Below are 13,633 nucleotides of genomic sequence, written 5' to 3' on the forward strand. Positions count from 1 at the left end.
CTACACTTTACGGACATGGCAAAAAAGCTGCCTTTTGCATTGCTAATGTGTTCTAGTTGATGTTTTGGATCCAAGGTAAGAAGCATCTCTGGTTTGATGAGGTTAAGATTCAAGTTGCTAGTCCAGAAAATCACAAAGAGAAAAAGAATGAAATGTTGTACATGTCCATAACTACTGATAAGGGCATATAGAAATCCACATTCTTTATCAATCAAGTCCTTTGCCTCATAAGACATGTGTCACGTCTCGCCCTAGAACCCTTTCTTTCTTGCTTATGTGGCTATGTCGACTTGGTCAAAATTAAGACTTAATTAAAAGATAAATGAAAGTTAATGTTTTAGATTTCTAATTGAAATGATTTATGATGATGGATATGTATGAAATGTTACATTTGATGATGATGTTAATTGATGTAATCATGATGTCATGCTTATAGTTCTGATTCAATTACTATTATTTCTAATGATGATGTAATTAATTTGTTAATCATGATTGATACTGACTCCTTGTTCTGGTTGCGAGTGTCTGAGTGGATGCAGGGATCATTATGACGGAAGTGTGGTCAAGGTAGAGAAGGTTAGCCTCTTGGAAGGGGATGTGTCGGATGACCATGCGACCACACACACTTCACATAGGATTTATATGATGTTTGATTGCTTTTACACTGCATTACTATTTCAATTTTTAGATATTAGAAAGAAATTAGAAATAACATTGATTTAAATGCAAGATTTTGAAAGAAACAAATATAATTAATGACAAAAAGTTTTGGTTAAGTGTTAATTAGTATATTGTAGAAATCATATATAGGGCCTCCTCGTACAAGCACTTTTTTATTACTATTTTCTTAACAATTGTAACTATATATGTGTTTTCTTTTGGAACCAATTGAAAAAAATAGAAATTAAAAAAAAATAAAGGATATATTTTACCTTTTCACATGAGTGAGGAGGAGGCAGTTAGGTCAGTTGTCATCAGCATTCTTGGAAGAGTGGCATTAACAATAGGGTTTTGGAGATAATGGAGGTCATCCACAGCATTGAGAGTCATAGTAGCAGGAGCGACACTCAGGGAAGAAAGCCTAAAGAAGTAGTTGTGTCAACAGAAGCCATACCCTTCCAGGTTTCCTTGTTAAACGTCCTGCCTCTACATATTTTCCATACTATTTTTCTTGGAAATGAATCATTACTGGAACTTTTCACTCTTGAATAGAAATGTTATGCAGAAAATGAATTCCTTGTTTAAATTAGGTTTGGGCATGTGCTAGAACATTTTCCTGTGTATAGCTCATTGAATGTGGAATTTTCAAAAATATTTTAATTTCTTTACACCTAAGTAAAATGATATTATGTATGCCCTGTTATTAAGGTTTGCTGGAGTCATTAAACTTAATTGGTGTTTATACTTACGCACGGGCTATTCCCTATCATGTAATACTGCTATATTCCTTCCTTAACATCGATGAGAGATGATAGGTTGTTTGACTTATTAGAGAAGTATTTCGGTCCGTCCATAGAGCAATTCTGCCATGCTTTCTTATTGTTTTTCCCCTTTAGACTTTTGTGAAAGCTTCCAGTAGGGAATTACTTGTTTGTTAATTAACCTCTAAATTCATTTGAATCAAAGAATGGGAGATTTTGATGATGTTCAGAGACTAAAAAGCCTATAGAACCCAATCCAGGATGACAGTTGAACTTGTACAACAGATGAATTTGAAAAATGGATTTACTTATTATAAAAAAAAAAACTTAAGTGTTGGAACTGCTATGATTAAAATTTCATATGGTTGTCTCTTGAAACAAAAATGTCATGTAATTATATGTTGTTTTGAAATTTCACTATCACCCTATAGACATAGTGTTTAAAACAAATCTGCTGATATTTAAATACCAATACTTGACAATTTCCCAGGTTATAAGCTCAAAAAGGGATCTCTGTTCTCAATAAACTAACATTGAAAGGGTTATTATCATGAATTCAGTAGCGATTTCAGTGGTGCTAATAGGGTAAATTGAACTTACAGGATTAACTATATACTTCTTGACTAAAACTTAAGCAGGACTAGTAGGTATAGTCAGGGTATCTGTTTAGAAAATTAAAATGTTCAAGGATATAAACAAATAATATAGAAGTTTGAGGATATTCTTTGACCAAGACTGTGTATAGATAAAACTGACTCATTTTTTGGAGTTACTAAAAAATACTAAAATTAGGTCATCAAACTTGTCTTGTTGATCATATGAATATTAGACCATGAAATGACTAGGTGCTGAAGTTAAGTACATTTTCAAATCCTTAAGATGCATTACTCCTTCTTGTGAATTCGTTTCATTTAATCCTCTTTTGAACATTAAATTAGAAGATTAATCAACAACTGTCATACCTTTTTTTTTTTTTTTCCTTAAAACAAGATAGTTAAAGATCTCGTAGATACTACTAAGACTTTCATTATCAGCAAGTTTAGCAACATCGTAGAAGCTGTCCATTAATGATGTTGGATTAGTTTGGTAGTTATACATTTCATTTAAAAGAAAATCTTAGCCATGGAAGAATCTTTAAATCAACCACTTGCTGAGAATCAGAGCATGAACAAGAATCTCCTCCATGTTTGGGTGTAATGTAGCAAATTACGAGACAGATAGGTGGATATCTTCATGTTTAGTTTCCCTATCTGCCAGTTCTGTAGAATGGTTGCATTTTGTTTTTGTTTCATCTACAGGTAAATCTGGATTGAAAGTGCTTGGCCAAGCCATTTTATTTTTCCAAATATTGCATATGTGACACATGGTTATGCCTATTTGGTATTCTTTTACTACATATGCGTAGATATGTAGTTATTTATTTCCCAACTACATTCTATGTTTAGACTACTAGGCACATGGTTGCAATGTAGAAATGTTACACGGTCACACTGGATACATTCGATCCATCTTGTTCCAAGAGGCTAGGCTTCTCGTGCCAGGGTCGGGGAATTCTTCGTGTCAGGAAGAATCTAGGGGAAGTACTTCACTCCGTGGTTGGCGAGGTTAAAGTGCCTAGGCCACACTTCCATCTCGAGAAGTAGGTGGGAGACATCCTATAGCTTGTGGAGATTGGAACCACTGGAGAGCTCATTGGAAAGTCATCTCAGTTTGATTGCCCATCTCATCATTTGAGATGTACTTATTTACAACATTATAACTCATTTATGTTTAGCTATTAAGTTGATGCCCATTTTAAAGAGAAACATGTAACTATGGTATGTAGATCAGCAATTTGGAATTACATGTATCTGTTGAAATGTTGTAAGCTAGATCAACAAAACTATACTGATGTATGACTTGATATGAATGTATGTAATAGAATTTATGATGATCAATTTAATGATGTATTATTTATCTTTTGTAACGAATAGTTTGAATTTTTCCACTTTTATGTTATTGGTTTCTCTTCCACATTTTTTGGGCTAAAGATGATGTGGCATAGTTAGTCTTGACTGGTTCTTTACATATGGTATTAGAGCATGGTTTAAATCTAGGCCCTTTGGGATACTATGCTAATTGCGCCTATGTTTGACAGATGTTTTGAAATATTACTATGGCCACAAGATCTAAACGGAAAGTTTGGTCAAGCAGTAGTGCACGGGCTAAAGAACCTAATGAGAGGTTGGATCAAATTATGGCACTGTTAACCCAATAGGGGGCTTTGTTACAACAACAAAGTCAGCAAATGGACAACCTAGAGCAAGGGGCTCAAGGTAGATAAGTCAAAGAAGAGGCTAGGAAGCGTGAGGAGGATCAACGCTCTGAAGCTTTAAGTAAGCAGGAAGAGGAGCTAAGGAAGAAACCTAAGGATGAGCAGATGGCTGAAGCTCTTAGGAGGTCTGAAATAGAGCAGAAAGTGGAAGCTGACCGTCGAAGTGCTCTCCTTAATTCTAATAGGATTTAGATAGCTGGTAACTCCACCCACATTCCATGGAAGAGCTTCTAGGGAAGATGTAGAGGCTTGGATCACTAGCATGGAGAAGTACTTTCTAGTGCGAAACTAGACTAGGAAATCTAGAGCAGTATGGGCCACCTATCAGCTAATGGGTGAGGTAGCCAACTGGTGGGAGAATGTCATGGCTGAAAAGAAATTCCAAAATGGAGAGGTAACTTGGGAGGAATTCTTGTAGTTGTTTCACAAATGATGGTTACCTCAGCTTTATTATGACAGGAAAATAACATACTTCTATAAGTTAGTGCAAGGGAACATGAATGTTACATAATATCATGAGCGATTTTTCCATTTGGTAAAATATGTTCCACAGTATCAGTATGATGAACTCTTTAGAATGCGAAAGTTTGTAATGGGCTTGCGACCTAAAATTTATAGTGAGGTTGAGATGCAGGAGCCTAAAACCATGGACTTTGCATTGCGTAAAGCCCTTAAGAAGGAGTAGAGGTTGAAGGATGCTTCATCCTATAAATCCTTCAACCAGAACTATAAAAGGAAGTTTCAGGATAGCAGGTCATATCAAGATAACAAAGGGTATCGAGATGATGGAGCAAAAGGAAAAGAAAAGAAACAGCAAATCAGGAACATGAAAGAAAAAGGACACGAGAATTTTGACAGGAATAAGGAAAATTGAAACAACAATCGAAATTTCAGAAATGGTGGTGGCAGGAATGGAAACAACCAAGGAGATCAAAATATAAGAACACCTAGGGGAGGTTGCTACATATGTGGAGGAAACCATTATGCTACTAAGTGTTCGCAACGAATTGATAAGAAAGACTTTCCTCAGCAACACCGTATCCATGCTGCAGTGGATCAGCGACATGCATATTATTAGGCCACTTGCATTCAGATGACTAGTACACTTTTCGGTTACCTTGTTTCTATCTTAAAAGATACTTTTGCTACTGAATTTTTTGTGGATATTAAAATATTAACCAAGATACCTGTTAGGGCTGGTTTTATGGCAGAATCATGGATTGTAGATTATGGTAACAGGGTTGAATGCAAGGTAGAGCAATGCTTATCTTGTAGTGAGTTGGAGCTTCCTAGTTTTTGAACTGAGGTCAACTTGTATGTAGCGCCTCTGGGCTCATATGATGTCATCATAGGTATAAATTGGTTAAGTGAGCATAAGGCCTTGGTGGAATGTCGGGATAAGGTAATTAGGTGTCTTGATGACATAGGTCTTTCCATGACATTAAATGGTGTAAAACGACCTTTGGAACAGAGGCAAATTTCAGCAATGCAGTTGAAGAAGGCCAAGAGGAAGGGGTGTCAGTTATACATTGCCCATATTAAGAATTTAGATGAGACTCCACCTCGAATAGAGGATCACCCTATTTTGCAATAGTTTAGAGATGTATTTCCTAATGATCTGCCTGAACTACCCCCTAAAAGGGAGTTTTATTTCTCTATAGATATCGTACTAGGAGCAAAACCTCAATCGAAGGTTCCTTACTGCATGACATCTACAAAAATGTATGAATTGAACATTCAGTTACAGGAACTTTTAGATAAAGGGTTCATACGCCCTAGTGTATCACCATGGGGAGCTCCTGTAATTTTTGTCAAGAAGAAGGATGGTACCTTAAGGCTGTGCATAGATTATCGTATGTTGAATAAAGTGATCATAAAGAATCAGTACCCACTACCCAAGATTGATGAACTCTTTGATCAAATGAAAGGGGCAGCTGTATTCTCCAAGATTGATTTGCAATCTAGGTATCATCAACTTTGGATTTGAGAGGAAGATATACCTAAGACTACATTCAGAACAAGATATGGCCATTATGAGTTTGTAGTCTTACCTTTTGGACTAACAAATGCACCAACTGCTTTTATGAACCTGATGAATAGTTTTTATAGAGATTGTCTTGATAAATTTGTGGAGATATTCATTGATGACATATTAATATACTCCAAGAATTTGGAAGAGCATGAAGAACATTTGTGGATAGTGTTGTAGCGATTGAGAGACAAGAAACTTTATGGGAAACTCTCTAAGTGTTCTTTTATCAAAAGGAGATCCATTATTTGGGACACATTTTGTCAGCCAAAGGCATCGCCATGGACCCTGCAAAGATCAAAGCCATCCTTGAATGGCCAACTCTGCAGAATGTTAGTGAAGTTAGGAGTTTTATGGGACTTGTTGGATATTATAGATAAGTTGTTGAAGGTTTTTCTCGTATAGAAGCACCTATTACATCTCTTTAGTGCAAGGGAAAAAGGTTTGTGTGGATAGAGGCATCTGAGAAAACCTTTCAGTTACTCAAGGAAAAACTCACTACGGTGCCTATTTTGATTATTCCAGACCCAAATGGGCATTTTGTTGTCACCACCGATGCATCAAGGGATGGACTTGGGGGTGTTCTGATGCAAGATGGTAAAGTTGTGGCTTACAAATCCAGGAAACTCAAATCTCATGAAGTAAATTATGCTCCTCATGATTTAGAGTTGGTTGTGATAGTACATGCCTTGCAGATGTGGCGGCACTACCTATTGGGAAAGCCATTTGAGCTAAAAACTGATCATATGGGGTTGAGGTACATTTTTACTCAACCAAATCTAAATGCTCGACAGAGACGATGGCTTGAATTCCTCAGTAAATATGATTTTGGCATTGAGTATATAAAGGGTAAAGAAAATAGAGTAGTAGATGCACTTAGTCGTAGAAGACATATTGCTACTATCTCTACGTCTTGAACACGCATGAGGGAGTATATCCTCCAATATCTTCTTGGAGATACTCATTATGAATGGGCAAAGTCAGTATTGGATACGAATGTTTCTGATCCATGATTGAACGACTATTGTTTGGATGAGGATGGTCTACTTAAATATCAAAATAGGATTTATGTTCCAGATCGTGAAGGATTGCAGAAAGTTATACTTGAGGAGATGCATAATACTCCATTTTCAGGGCATCCAGGGGTAAATAAGATGATGGCTGACTTAAGGCCTCTATATTTCTGGCCACGACTCAAGCAAGACGTGATGGAGTATGTAGCCCAGTGTTTAGAATGCCAGTGTGTCAAGGCTGAGCATGCCCATCCAGCCAGTCTTCTATACCCCCACAAGATTCTGCAGTATAAATGGCAAGTTATCAGCATGGATTTTGTACAGGGTTTACCCATGACGTGACACAAGCATGATGTTATCTTAGTCATAGTTGATAAGTTGACGAAGGTTGCTCATTTTATTCCTGGCAATCTGAAGGACAGATCTTCGGCATTGGCAAGGAAGTTTGTTCAGGAGATTTTTCGACTGCATGGTATTCCTGAGACTATTATTTCTGACAGAGAAACTCGAATGACTTCAAGGTTTTGGACTACCTTGAACGCTGCTTTAGGTACATGTTTGAATTTCAGTACAACATACCACCCTGAGACAGATGGACAAACAGAGCAGGTGAATTAGATATTGAAATATTTACTACGTATGTACTATATGGATCAGCAGTACAAATGGGAGGAATATCTTCCATTGGTGGAGTTTTCCTATAATAACTCCTACCATTCATCTTTGGGTATGGCCCCATTTGAGGCTCTCTATGGATGGAAATGTCAGACCCCTATTAGTTGGGATAAGGTTGAGGATAGGATTATTACAGGTCATGAGATGGTAAGAGAAATGGAAGAACAGGTGTCTCTAATCCGTAGTCAGTTGAAGGAGGTAGCAGATCGACAGAAGAGTTATGCGGACAAGAAATGCTCTTTTCGCTAGTTTCAAATCGAGGATAAGGTGTTTCTCAGGGTTAGGCCACAAAAGAGTTCAATCTCTTTTGGCAAGAGTTCAAAGCTTGCTCCAAGATTTGTTGGTCCGTTCGAGTTTCTAGAAGTCATCAACCCAGTTGCTTATCGGCTTGCTCTGCCACCTGCTTTAGCCAGCATTCATAATGTTTTTCATGTATCTTTTCTTAAATCCTATCATCCTGCTATATCTCACATTCTTGACTAGCATGCATTACAGGTATAGGATCTAGGGGTGATGGCAGTTCATCCCACCCAAATCATTGAGCAGCATACCCTTAGGGTACAAGATAGGGATGTACTCTAATATAAGGTCCAATGGGACCAGTTTGGGGTGGATAGTGCCACTTGGGAAGATGCTGATGATTTACAAAAATCATTTCCCCATCTTTTTATAACTATTTAATTTTTGAATACATAACAGTTTTGGTATGTGTAAATAAAAATTTTGTTGTGAAAGACATCAGGACGATGCCTTTTCCTAATGGGAAAGGATGTCACATCTTGCCCTAGAACCCTTTCTTTCTTGCTTATGTGGCTATGTTGACTTGGTCAAAATTAAGACTTAATTAAAAGATAAATGAAAGTTAATGTTTTAGATTTCTAATTGAAATGATTTATGATGATGGATACGTATGAAATGTTACATTCGATGATGATGTTAATTGATGTAATCATGATGTCATGCTTATAGTTCTAATTCAATTAATGTTATTTTTAATGATAATGTAATTAAGTTGTTAATCATGATCGACACTGACTCCTTGTTCTGGTTGCGAGTGTTTGAGTGGATGCAGGGATCATTATGATGGAAGTGTGGTCGAGGTAGAGAAGGTTAGCCTCTTGAAAGGGGATGTGTCGGATGACCATGCGACCACACACACTTCACTTAGGATTTATATGATGTTTGATTGCTTTTACACTGCATTACTATGTCAATTTTTAGATATTAGAATGAAATTAGAAATAACATTGATTTAAATGTGAGATTTTTGAAAGAAACAAATATAATTAATGACATAAAGTTTTGGTTAAGTGTTAATTAGTATATTTTAGATATCATATATAGGGCCTCCTCATACAAGCATTTTTTTATTACTATTTTCTTAACAATTGTAACTATATATGTGTTTTCTTTTGGAACCAATTGAAAAAAAAAAGGATATATTTTACCTTTTCGCTTGAGTGAGGAGGAGGCAGTTAGGTCAGTTGTCATCGACATTCTTGGAAGAGTGGCATTAAGAATAGGGTTTTGGAGATAATGGAGGTCATCCACAGCATTGGGAGTCATAGTAGCAGGAGCGGCACTCAGGGAAGAAAGCTGGAAGGAGTAGTTGTGTCAACAGAAGCCATACCCTTCCAGGTTTCCTTTTTAAACATCCTGCCTCTATCTATTTTCCATACTATTTTTCTTGGAAATGAATCGTTACTGGAACTTTTTTCTCTTGAATAGAAATGTTATGCAAAAAATGAATTCCTTGTTTAAATTAGGTTTGGGCATGTGCTAGAACATTTTCCTGTGTATAGCTCATTGAATGTGGAAGTTTCAAAAATCTTTTAATTTCTTTACACCTAAGTAAAATGATATTATGTATGCCATGTTATTAAGGTCTGCTGGAGTCATTAAAATTGATTGTTGTTTATACTTACACACAGGATATTCTCTATCCTGTAATACTATTGTATTCCTTCCTTAACGTTGATGAGAGATTATAGGTTGTTTGACTTATTAGAGAAGTATTTCGGTCTGTCCATAGAGCAATTCTGCCATGCTTTCTTGTTGTTTTTCCCCTTTAGACTTCTGTGAAAGCTTTCAATAGGGAATTACTTGTTTGTTAATTAACCTCTAAAGTCATTTGAATCAAAGAATGGGAGATTTCGATGATGTTCAAAGACTAAAAAGCCTATAGAACCCAATCCAGGATGACAGTTGAAGTTGTACAACAGATGAATTTGAAAAATGGATTTACTTATTATAAATAAATAAAAAGTAAGCACTATAATTGCTGTGATTAAAATTTCATATGGTTGTCTCTTGAAACAAAAACGTCATGTAATTGCATGTTGTTTTGAAATTGCACTATCACCCTATAGACATAGTGTTTAAAACAAATCTGCTGATATTTAAATACCAATACTTGACAATTTCCCAGGTTATAAGCTCAAAAAGGGGTCTCTGTTCTCAATAAATTAACATTGAAAGGGTTATATGCATGAATTCAGTAGTGATTTCAGTGGTGCTAATAGGGTAAATTGAACTTATAGGATTAACTATATACTTCTTGACTAAAACTTAAGCAGGACCAGTAGGTATAGTCAGGGTATCTGTTTAGAAAATTAAAATATTCAAGGATATAAACAAATAATACAGAAGTTCGAGGACATTCTTTGACCAAGATCGTGTATAGATAAAATTGACTCATTGTTTGGAGTTACTAAAAAACACTAAAATTAGGTCATCAGACTTGTCTTGTTGATCATATGAATATTAGACCATGAAACGACTAGGTGCTGAAGTTAAGTACATTTTCAAATCCTTAAGATGCATTACTCCTTCTTGTGAATTCGTTTCATTTAATCCTCTTTTGAACATTAAATTAGAAGAATAATCAACAACTGTCATACCTTCTTCTTCTTCTTTTCTTAAAACAAGACAGTTAAAGATCTGGTAGATACTGCTAAGACTTTCATTATCATCAAGTTTAGCAACATCATAGAAGCTGTCTATTAATGCTGTTGGATTAGTTCGGTAGTTATACATTTCATTTAAAAGAAAATCTTAGCCATGGAAGAATCTTTAAATCAACCACTTGCTGAGAATCAGAGCATGAACAAGAATCTCCTCCATGTTTGGGTGTAATGTAGCAAATTACATGACAGATAGGTGGATATCTTCATGTTTAGTTTCCCTATCTACCAGTTCTATAGAATGGTTGCATTCTATTTTTGTTTCATCTACAGGTAAATCTGGATTGAAAGTGCTTGACCAAGCCATTTTATTTTTCCAAATATTGCATATGTGACACATGGTTATGCCTATTTGGTATTCTTTTACTGCATATGTGTAGATATGTAGTTATTTATTTCCTAGCTACATTACGTGTTTAGACTACTAGGCACATGGTTGCAATGTAGAAATGTTACACGGTTGCACTGGATACATCCGATCCATCTTGTTCCGAGAGGCTAGGCTTCTCGTGCCAAGGTTGGAGAATTCTTCATGTCAAGAAGAATCCCGGGGAAGTACTTCACTCTGTAGTTGGCGAGGTTAAAGAGCCTGGGCCACACTTCCATCTCAAGAAGCAGGTGGGAGACGTTCTACAACTTTTGGAGATTGGAACCACTGGAGAGCTCATTGGAAAGTCATCTCAATTTGATTGCCCAGCTTGTCATTTGAGATGTACTTATTTACAACATTGTAACTCATTTATGTTCAACTGTTAAGTTGATGTTCATTTTAAAGAGAAACATATAACTATGGTATGTAGATCAGCAATTTGTAATTACATGTATCTGTTGAAATGTTGTAAGCTCAATCAGCAAAACTATACTGATGTATGACTTGATATGAATGTATGTAACAGAATTTATGATGATCAATTTAATGATGTATTATTTATCTTTTGTAATGAATAGTTTGACTTTTTCCACTTTTATGTTATTGGTTTCTCTTCCACATTTTTCGGGCTGAAGATGATGTGGCATAGTTAGTCTTGACTGGTTCTTTACAACATGTCTTAGGGGACAATTGGCCATGGAACTTTTTGGTTAAGAATGTTATCAAAAATTATCTGTGGATGTTGTGCGGTGAAAGGAGGAATCCCAATTAGTAATTCAAAGGCAAAAATACCCATTGACCACCAATCAGCAGTATAACCATGCTCCATTCCAAGAAGGATCTCAGGTGCCAAATAATCAGGTGTTCCTACCACAGAGCAATTTTTCCTCCTTTCCATCTAATTCATATAATTGACCATCAACACAAGTGAAGCAAACAAAATGCAGATCCACGTTCACACTCAAATCGGGAGTAGTAGTATCGCCCGCAGAAGCTGCAATGGAATTTGCATCCTCCAATTCTATATCCTTCTCAAGGTATTCAGCATGCTCTTCAACATTCATATTTGCAGTTGATGTAAAGAATTTATCAAAATAGGATCCAGTAACCATATGAACTTCTTATCTAATGTTGGCCACGGCATGGAGAAGGCCAACAATCCCACAAGCATTCCCAACAATTTGATTCATGAAATATAGATTGCTACTCGATTCCTTCTATCTTTCCTCAGTTCCCTCGGTTCCCTCAATTACTTGATTGAGTGGAAAAAGGAAGAGTACAGCCAATACAGGCTTGAGAACCATTTCCAATAGCTCATCATCGAAACTATAAACATCGCAAAACTCTGCTTCTTCTTCAGGAATTCCAAAGCCCCACATAAACCGATTATCTTCGACTTGAAGGTCATCTTCACATCCAGCGCTATATCCAATGATTGTCACACATTAAATCTGAGACCATATGGGTTTTCGAATGATATATACTGCACTGCTCTTCATCAGGGCTGAGCTCAAGCCTGAGTCTTATTCACGTAGACTCCATTACCTTAGATTGTGAAGTTTCAATTTCTCTTTAACTTGATGTATTCACCCGATAGCACATCATATTTTAATGCTGAAGTCTTTCCTTCAATTATGTCTCCATATTGATATGAGACAACTGGTTCGTGGCTTTCCGTGGGAGACTCATGGCTTTCAATATTAGTGCGTGGGTTCCATCGTTGCAAGTATTGAGCAAAAGCATCTTCAATAGAACCACCACCTACTGTTTACACTTTTTGCCATTTAGAATTGCGAGCTCTCAGATGCATGTCATAAACAACTATTGACATCTTGGGAATCGAGTGTCACAAAAATGTCTATTTTAAAGCTTCCTAATCTAGACCATAGAAGTAACTGTTGAGTTATGTTAAATTCCTTCAATGATAGATGTGAAACTGAAGCATATGAACTCAAAATTAGAGAATCCTAAATCTTTCAGCACCTGACTCAGCATGTTGTGACTTTTGGATGAAATCTGAAACTTGAATGTGAATAGAATTACCAGAGGTACAACAAGATTGGATTTTTGAACTAGACCACATCTTCACAATCTTGTTCTACACTTGTGCACTTCTTCAAATTTTTGAACTGATAGAATCTGAACCTAAAGTCTTGATTATAGCTTCACACATTCTGGGAAGAATCCCCTAAATACACATGTCCTTCACATCAAACCAGTGATTTCTCTTGGAATATGGTTGAGCTTTTAGAATTGTTAAACTACCTGAACCATTGAACCATTTCGAACTACTTTGAACTAAGGTTCAAAGTGGTTCAGAAAAATAAATAAAAAAATTGAAAACTGTGACCATATAGCTACTAAGAGGTAGTAATGACCAAGCTTAAGTCTTTCTCTTTTTCTTTTCCATTTTTTTTAGCTGATACACTAGAAAAGACAAACAAGATGTTTGAAAACCAATGGTAATTGGTTGTAAGCCTATTATTTTGTAAGTGGCTCATTAGGATTTTCTGCCACCTAGAGAGTGTATCTTTAGTTTGAATGTATAAATGATGGAATGGAAATTTAACAACTTAAATAAATATCAAGGTATCTAAATTGCATGCAGTAAGTTGTGGATAAGTGTTAGTATACTATGTAATAACACTGTTATCTGAATAAATAATTTATCACATTTTCTTGCAGATGGTGAAGTCTAGAGTAAAGACAAAGGAGGTATACTCTTTATAAACTTATAATTCATCATTGGTTTTTAATTTTAACCAGTAATAAATATAAATTGTTAATGTTTATGTAATAGAAATTTGGTAGGGCCATTTAAGAAAATCATCATCTTTGTAATGTCTGT

At 35.9% G+C, this 13,633-nt stretch overlaps 1 pseudogene; it reads right to left on the minus strand.

The window, feature by feature from the left end:
- Window positions 1-11,642: 11,642 nt before the first annotated feature.
- Window positions 11,643-13,067, minus strand: LOC149551722 (ubiquitin carboxyl-terminal hydrolase 3 pseudogene; annotated as a pseudogene).
- Between the last annotated feature and the right edge of the window lie 566 nt (window positions 13,068-13,633).

The sequence above is a fragment of the Cupressus sempervirens genome, chromosome 6 (assembly GCF_028749045.1).
Source record: "Cupressus sempervirens isolate cs-2001-9-10 chromosome 6, ASM2874904v1, whole genome shotgun sequence".
Lineage (NCBI taxonomy): Eukaryota > Viridiplantae > Streptophyta > Pinopsida > Cupressales > Cupressaceae > Cupressus > Cupressus sempervirens.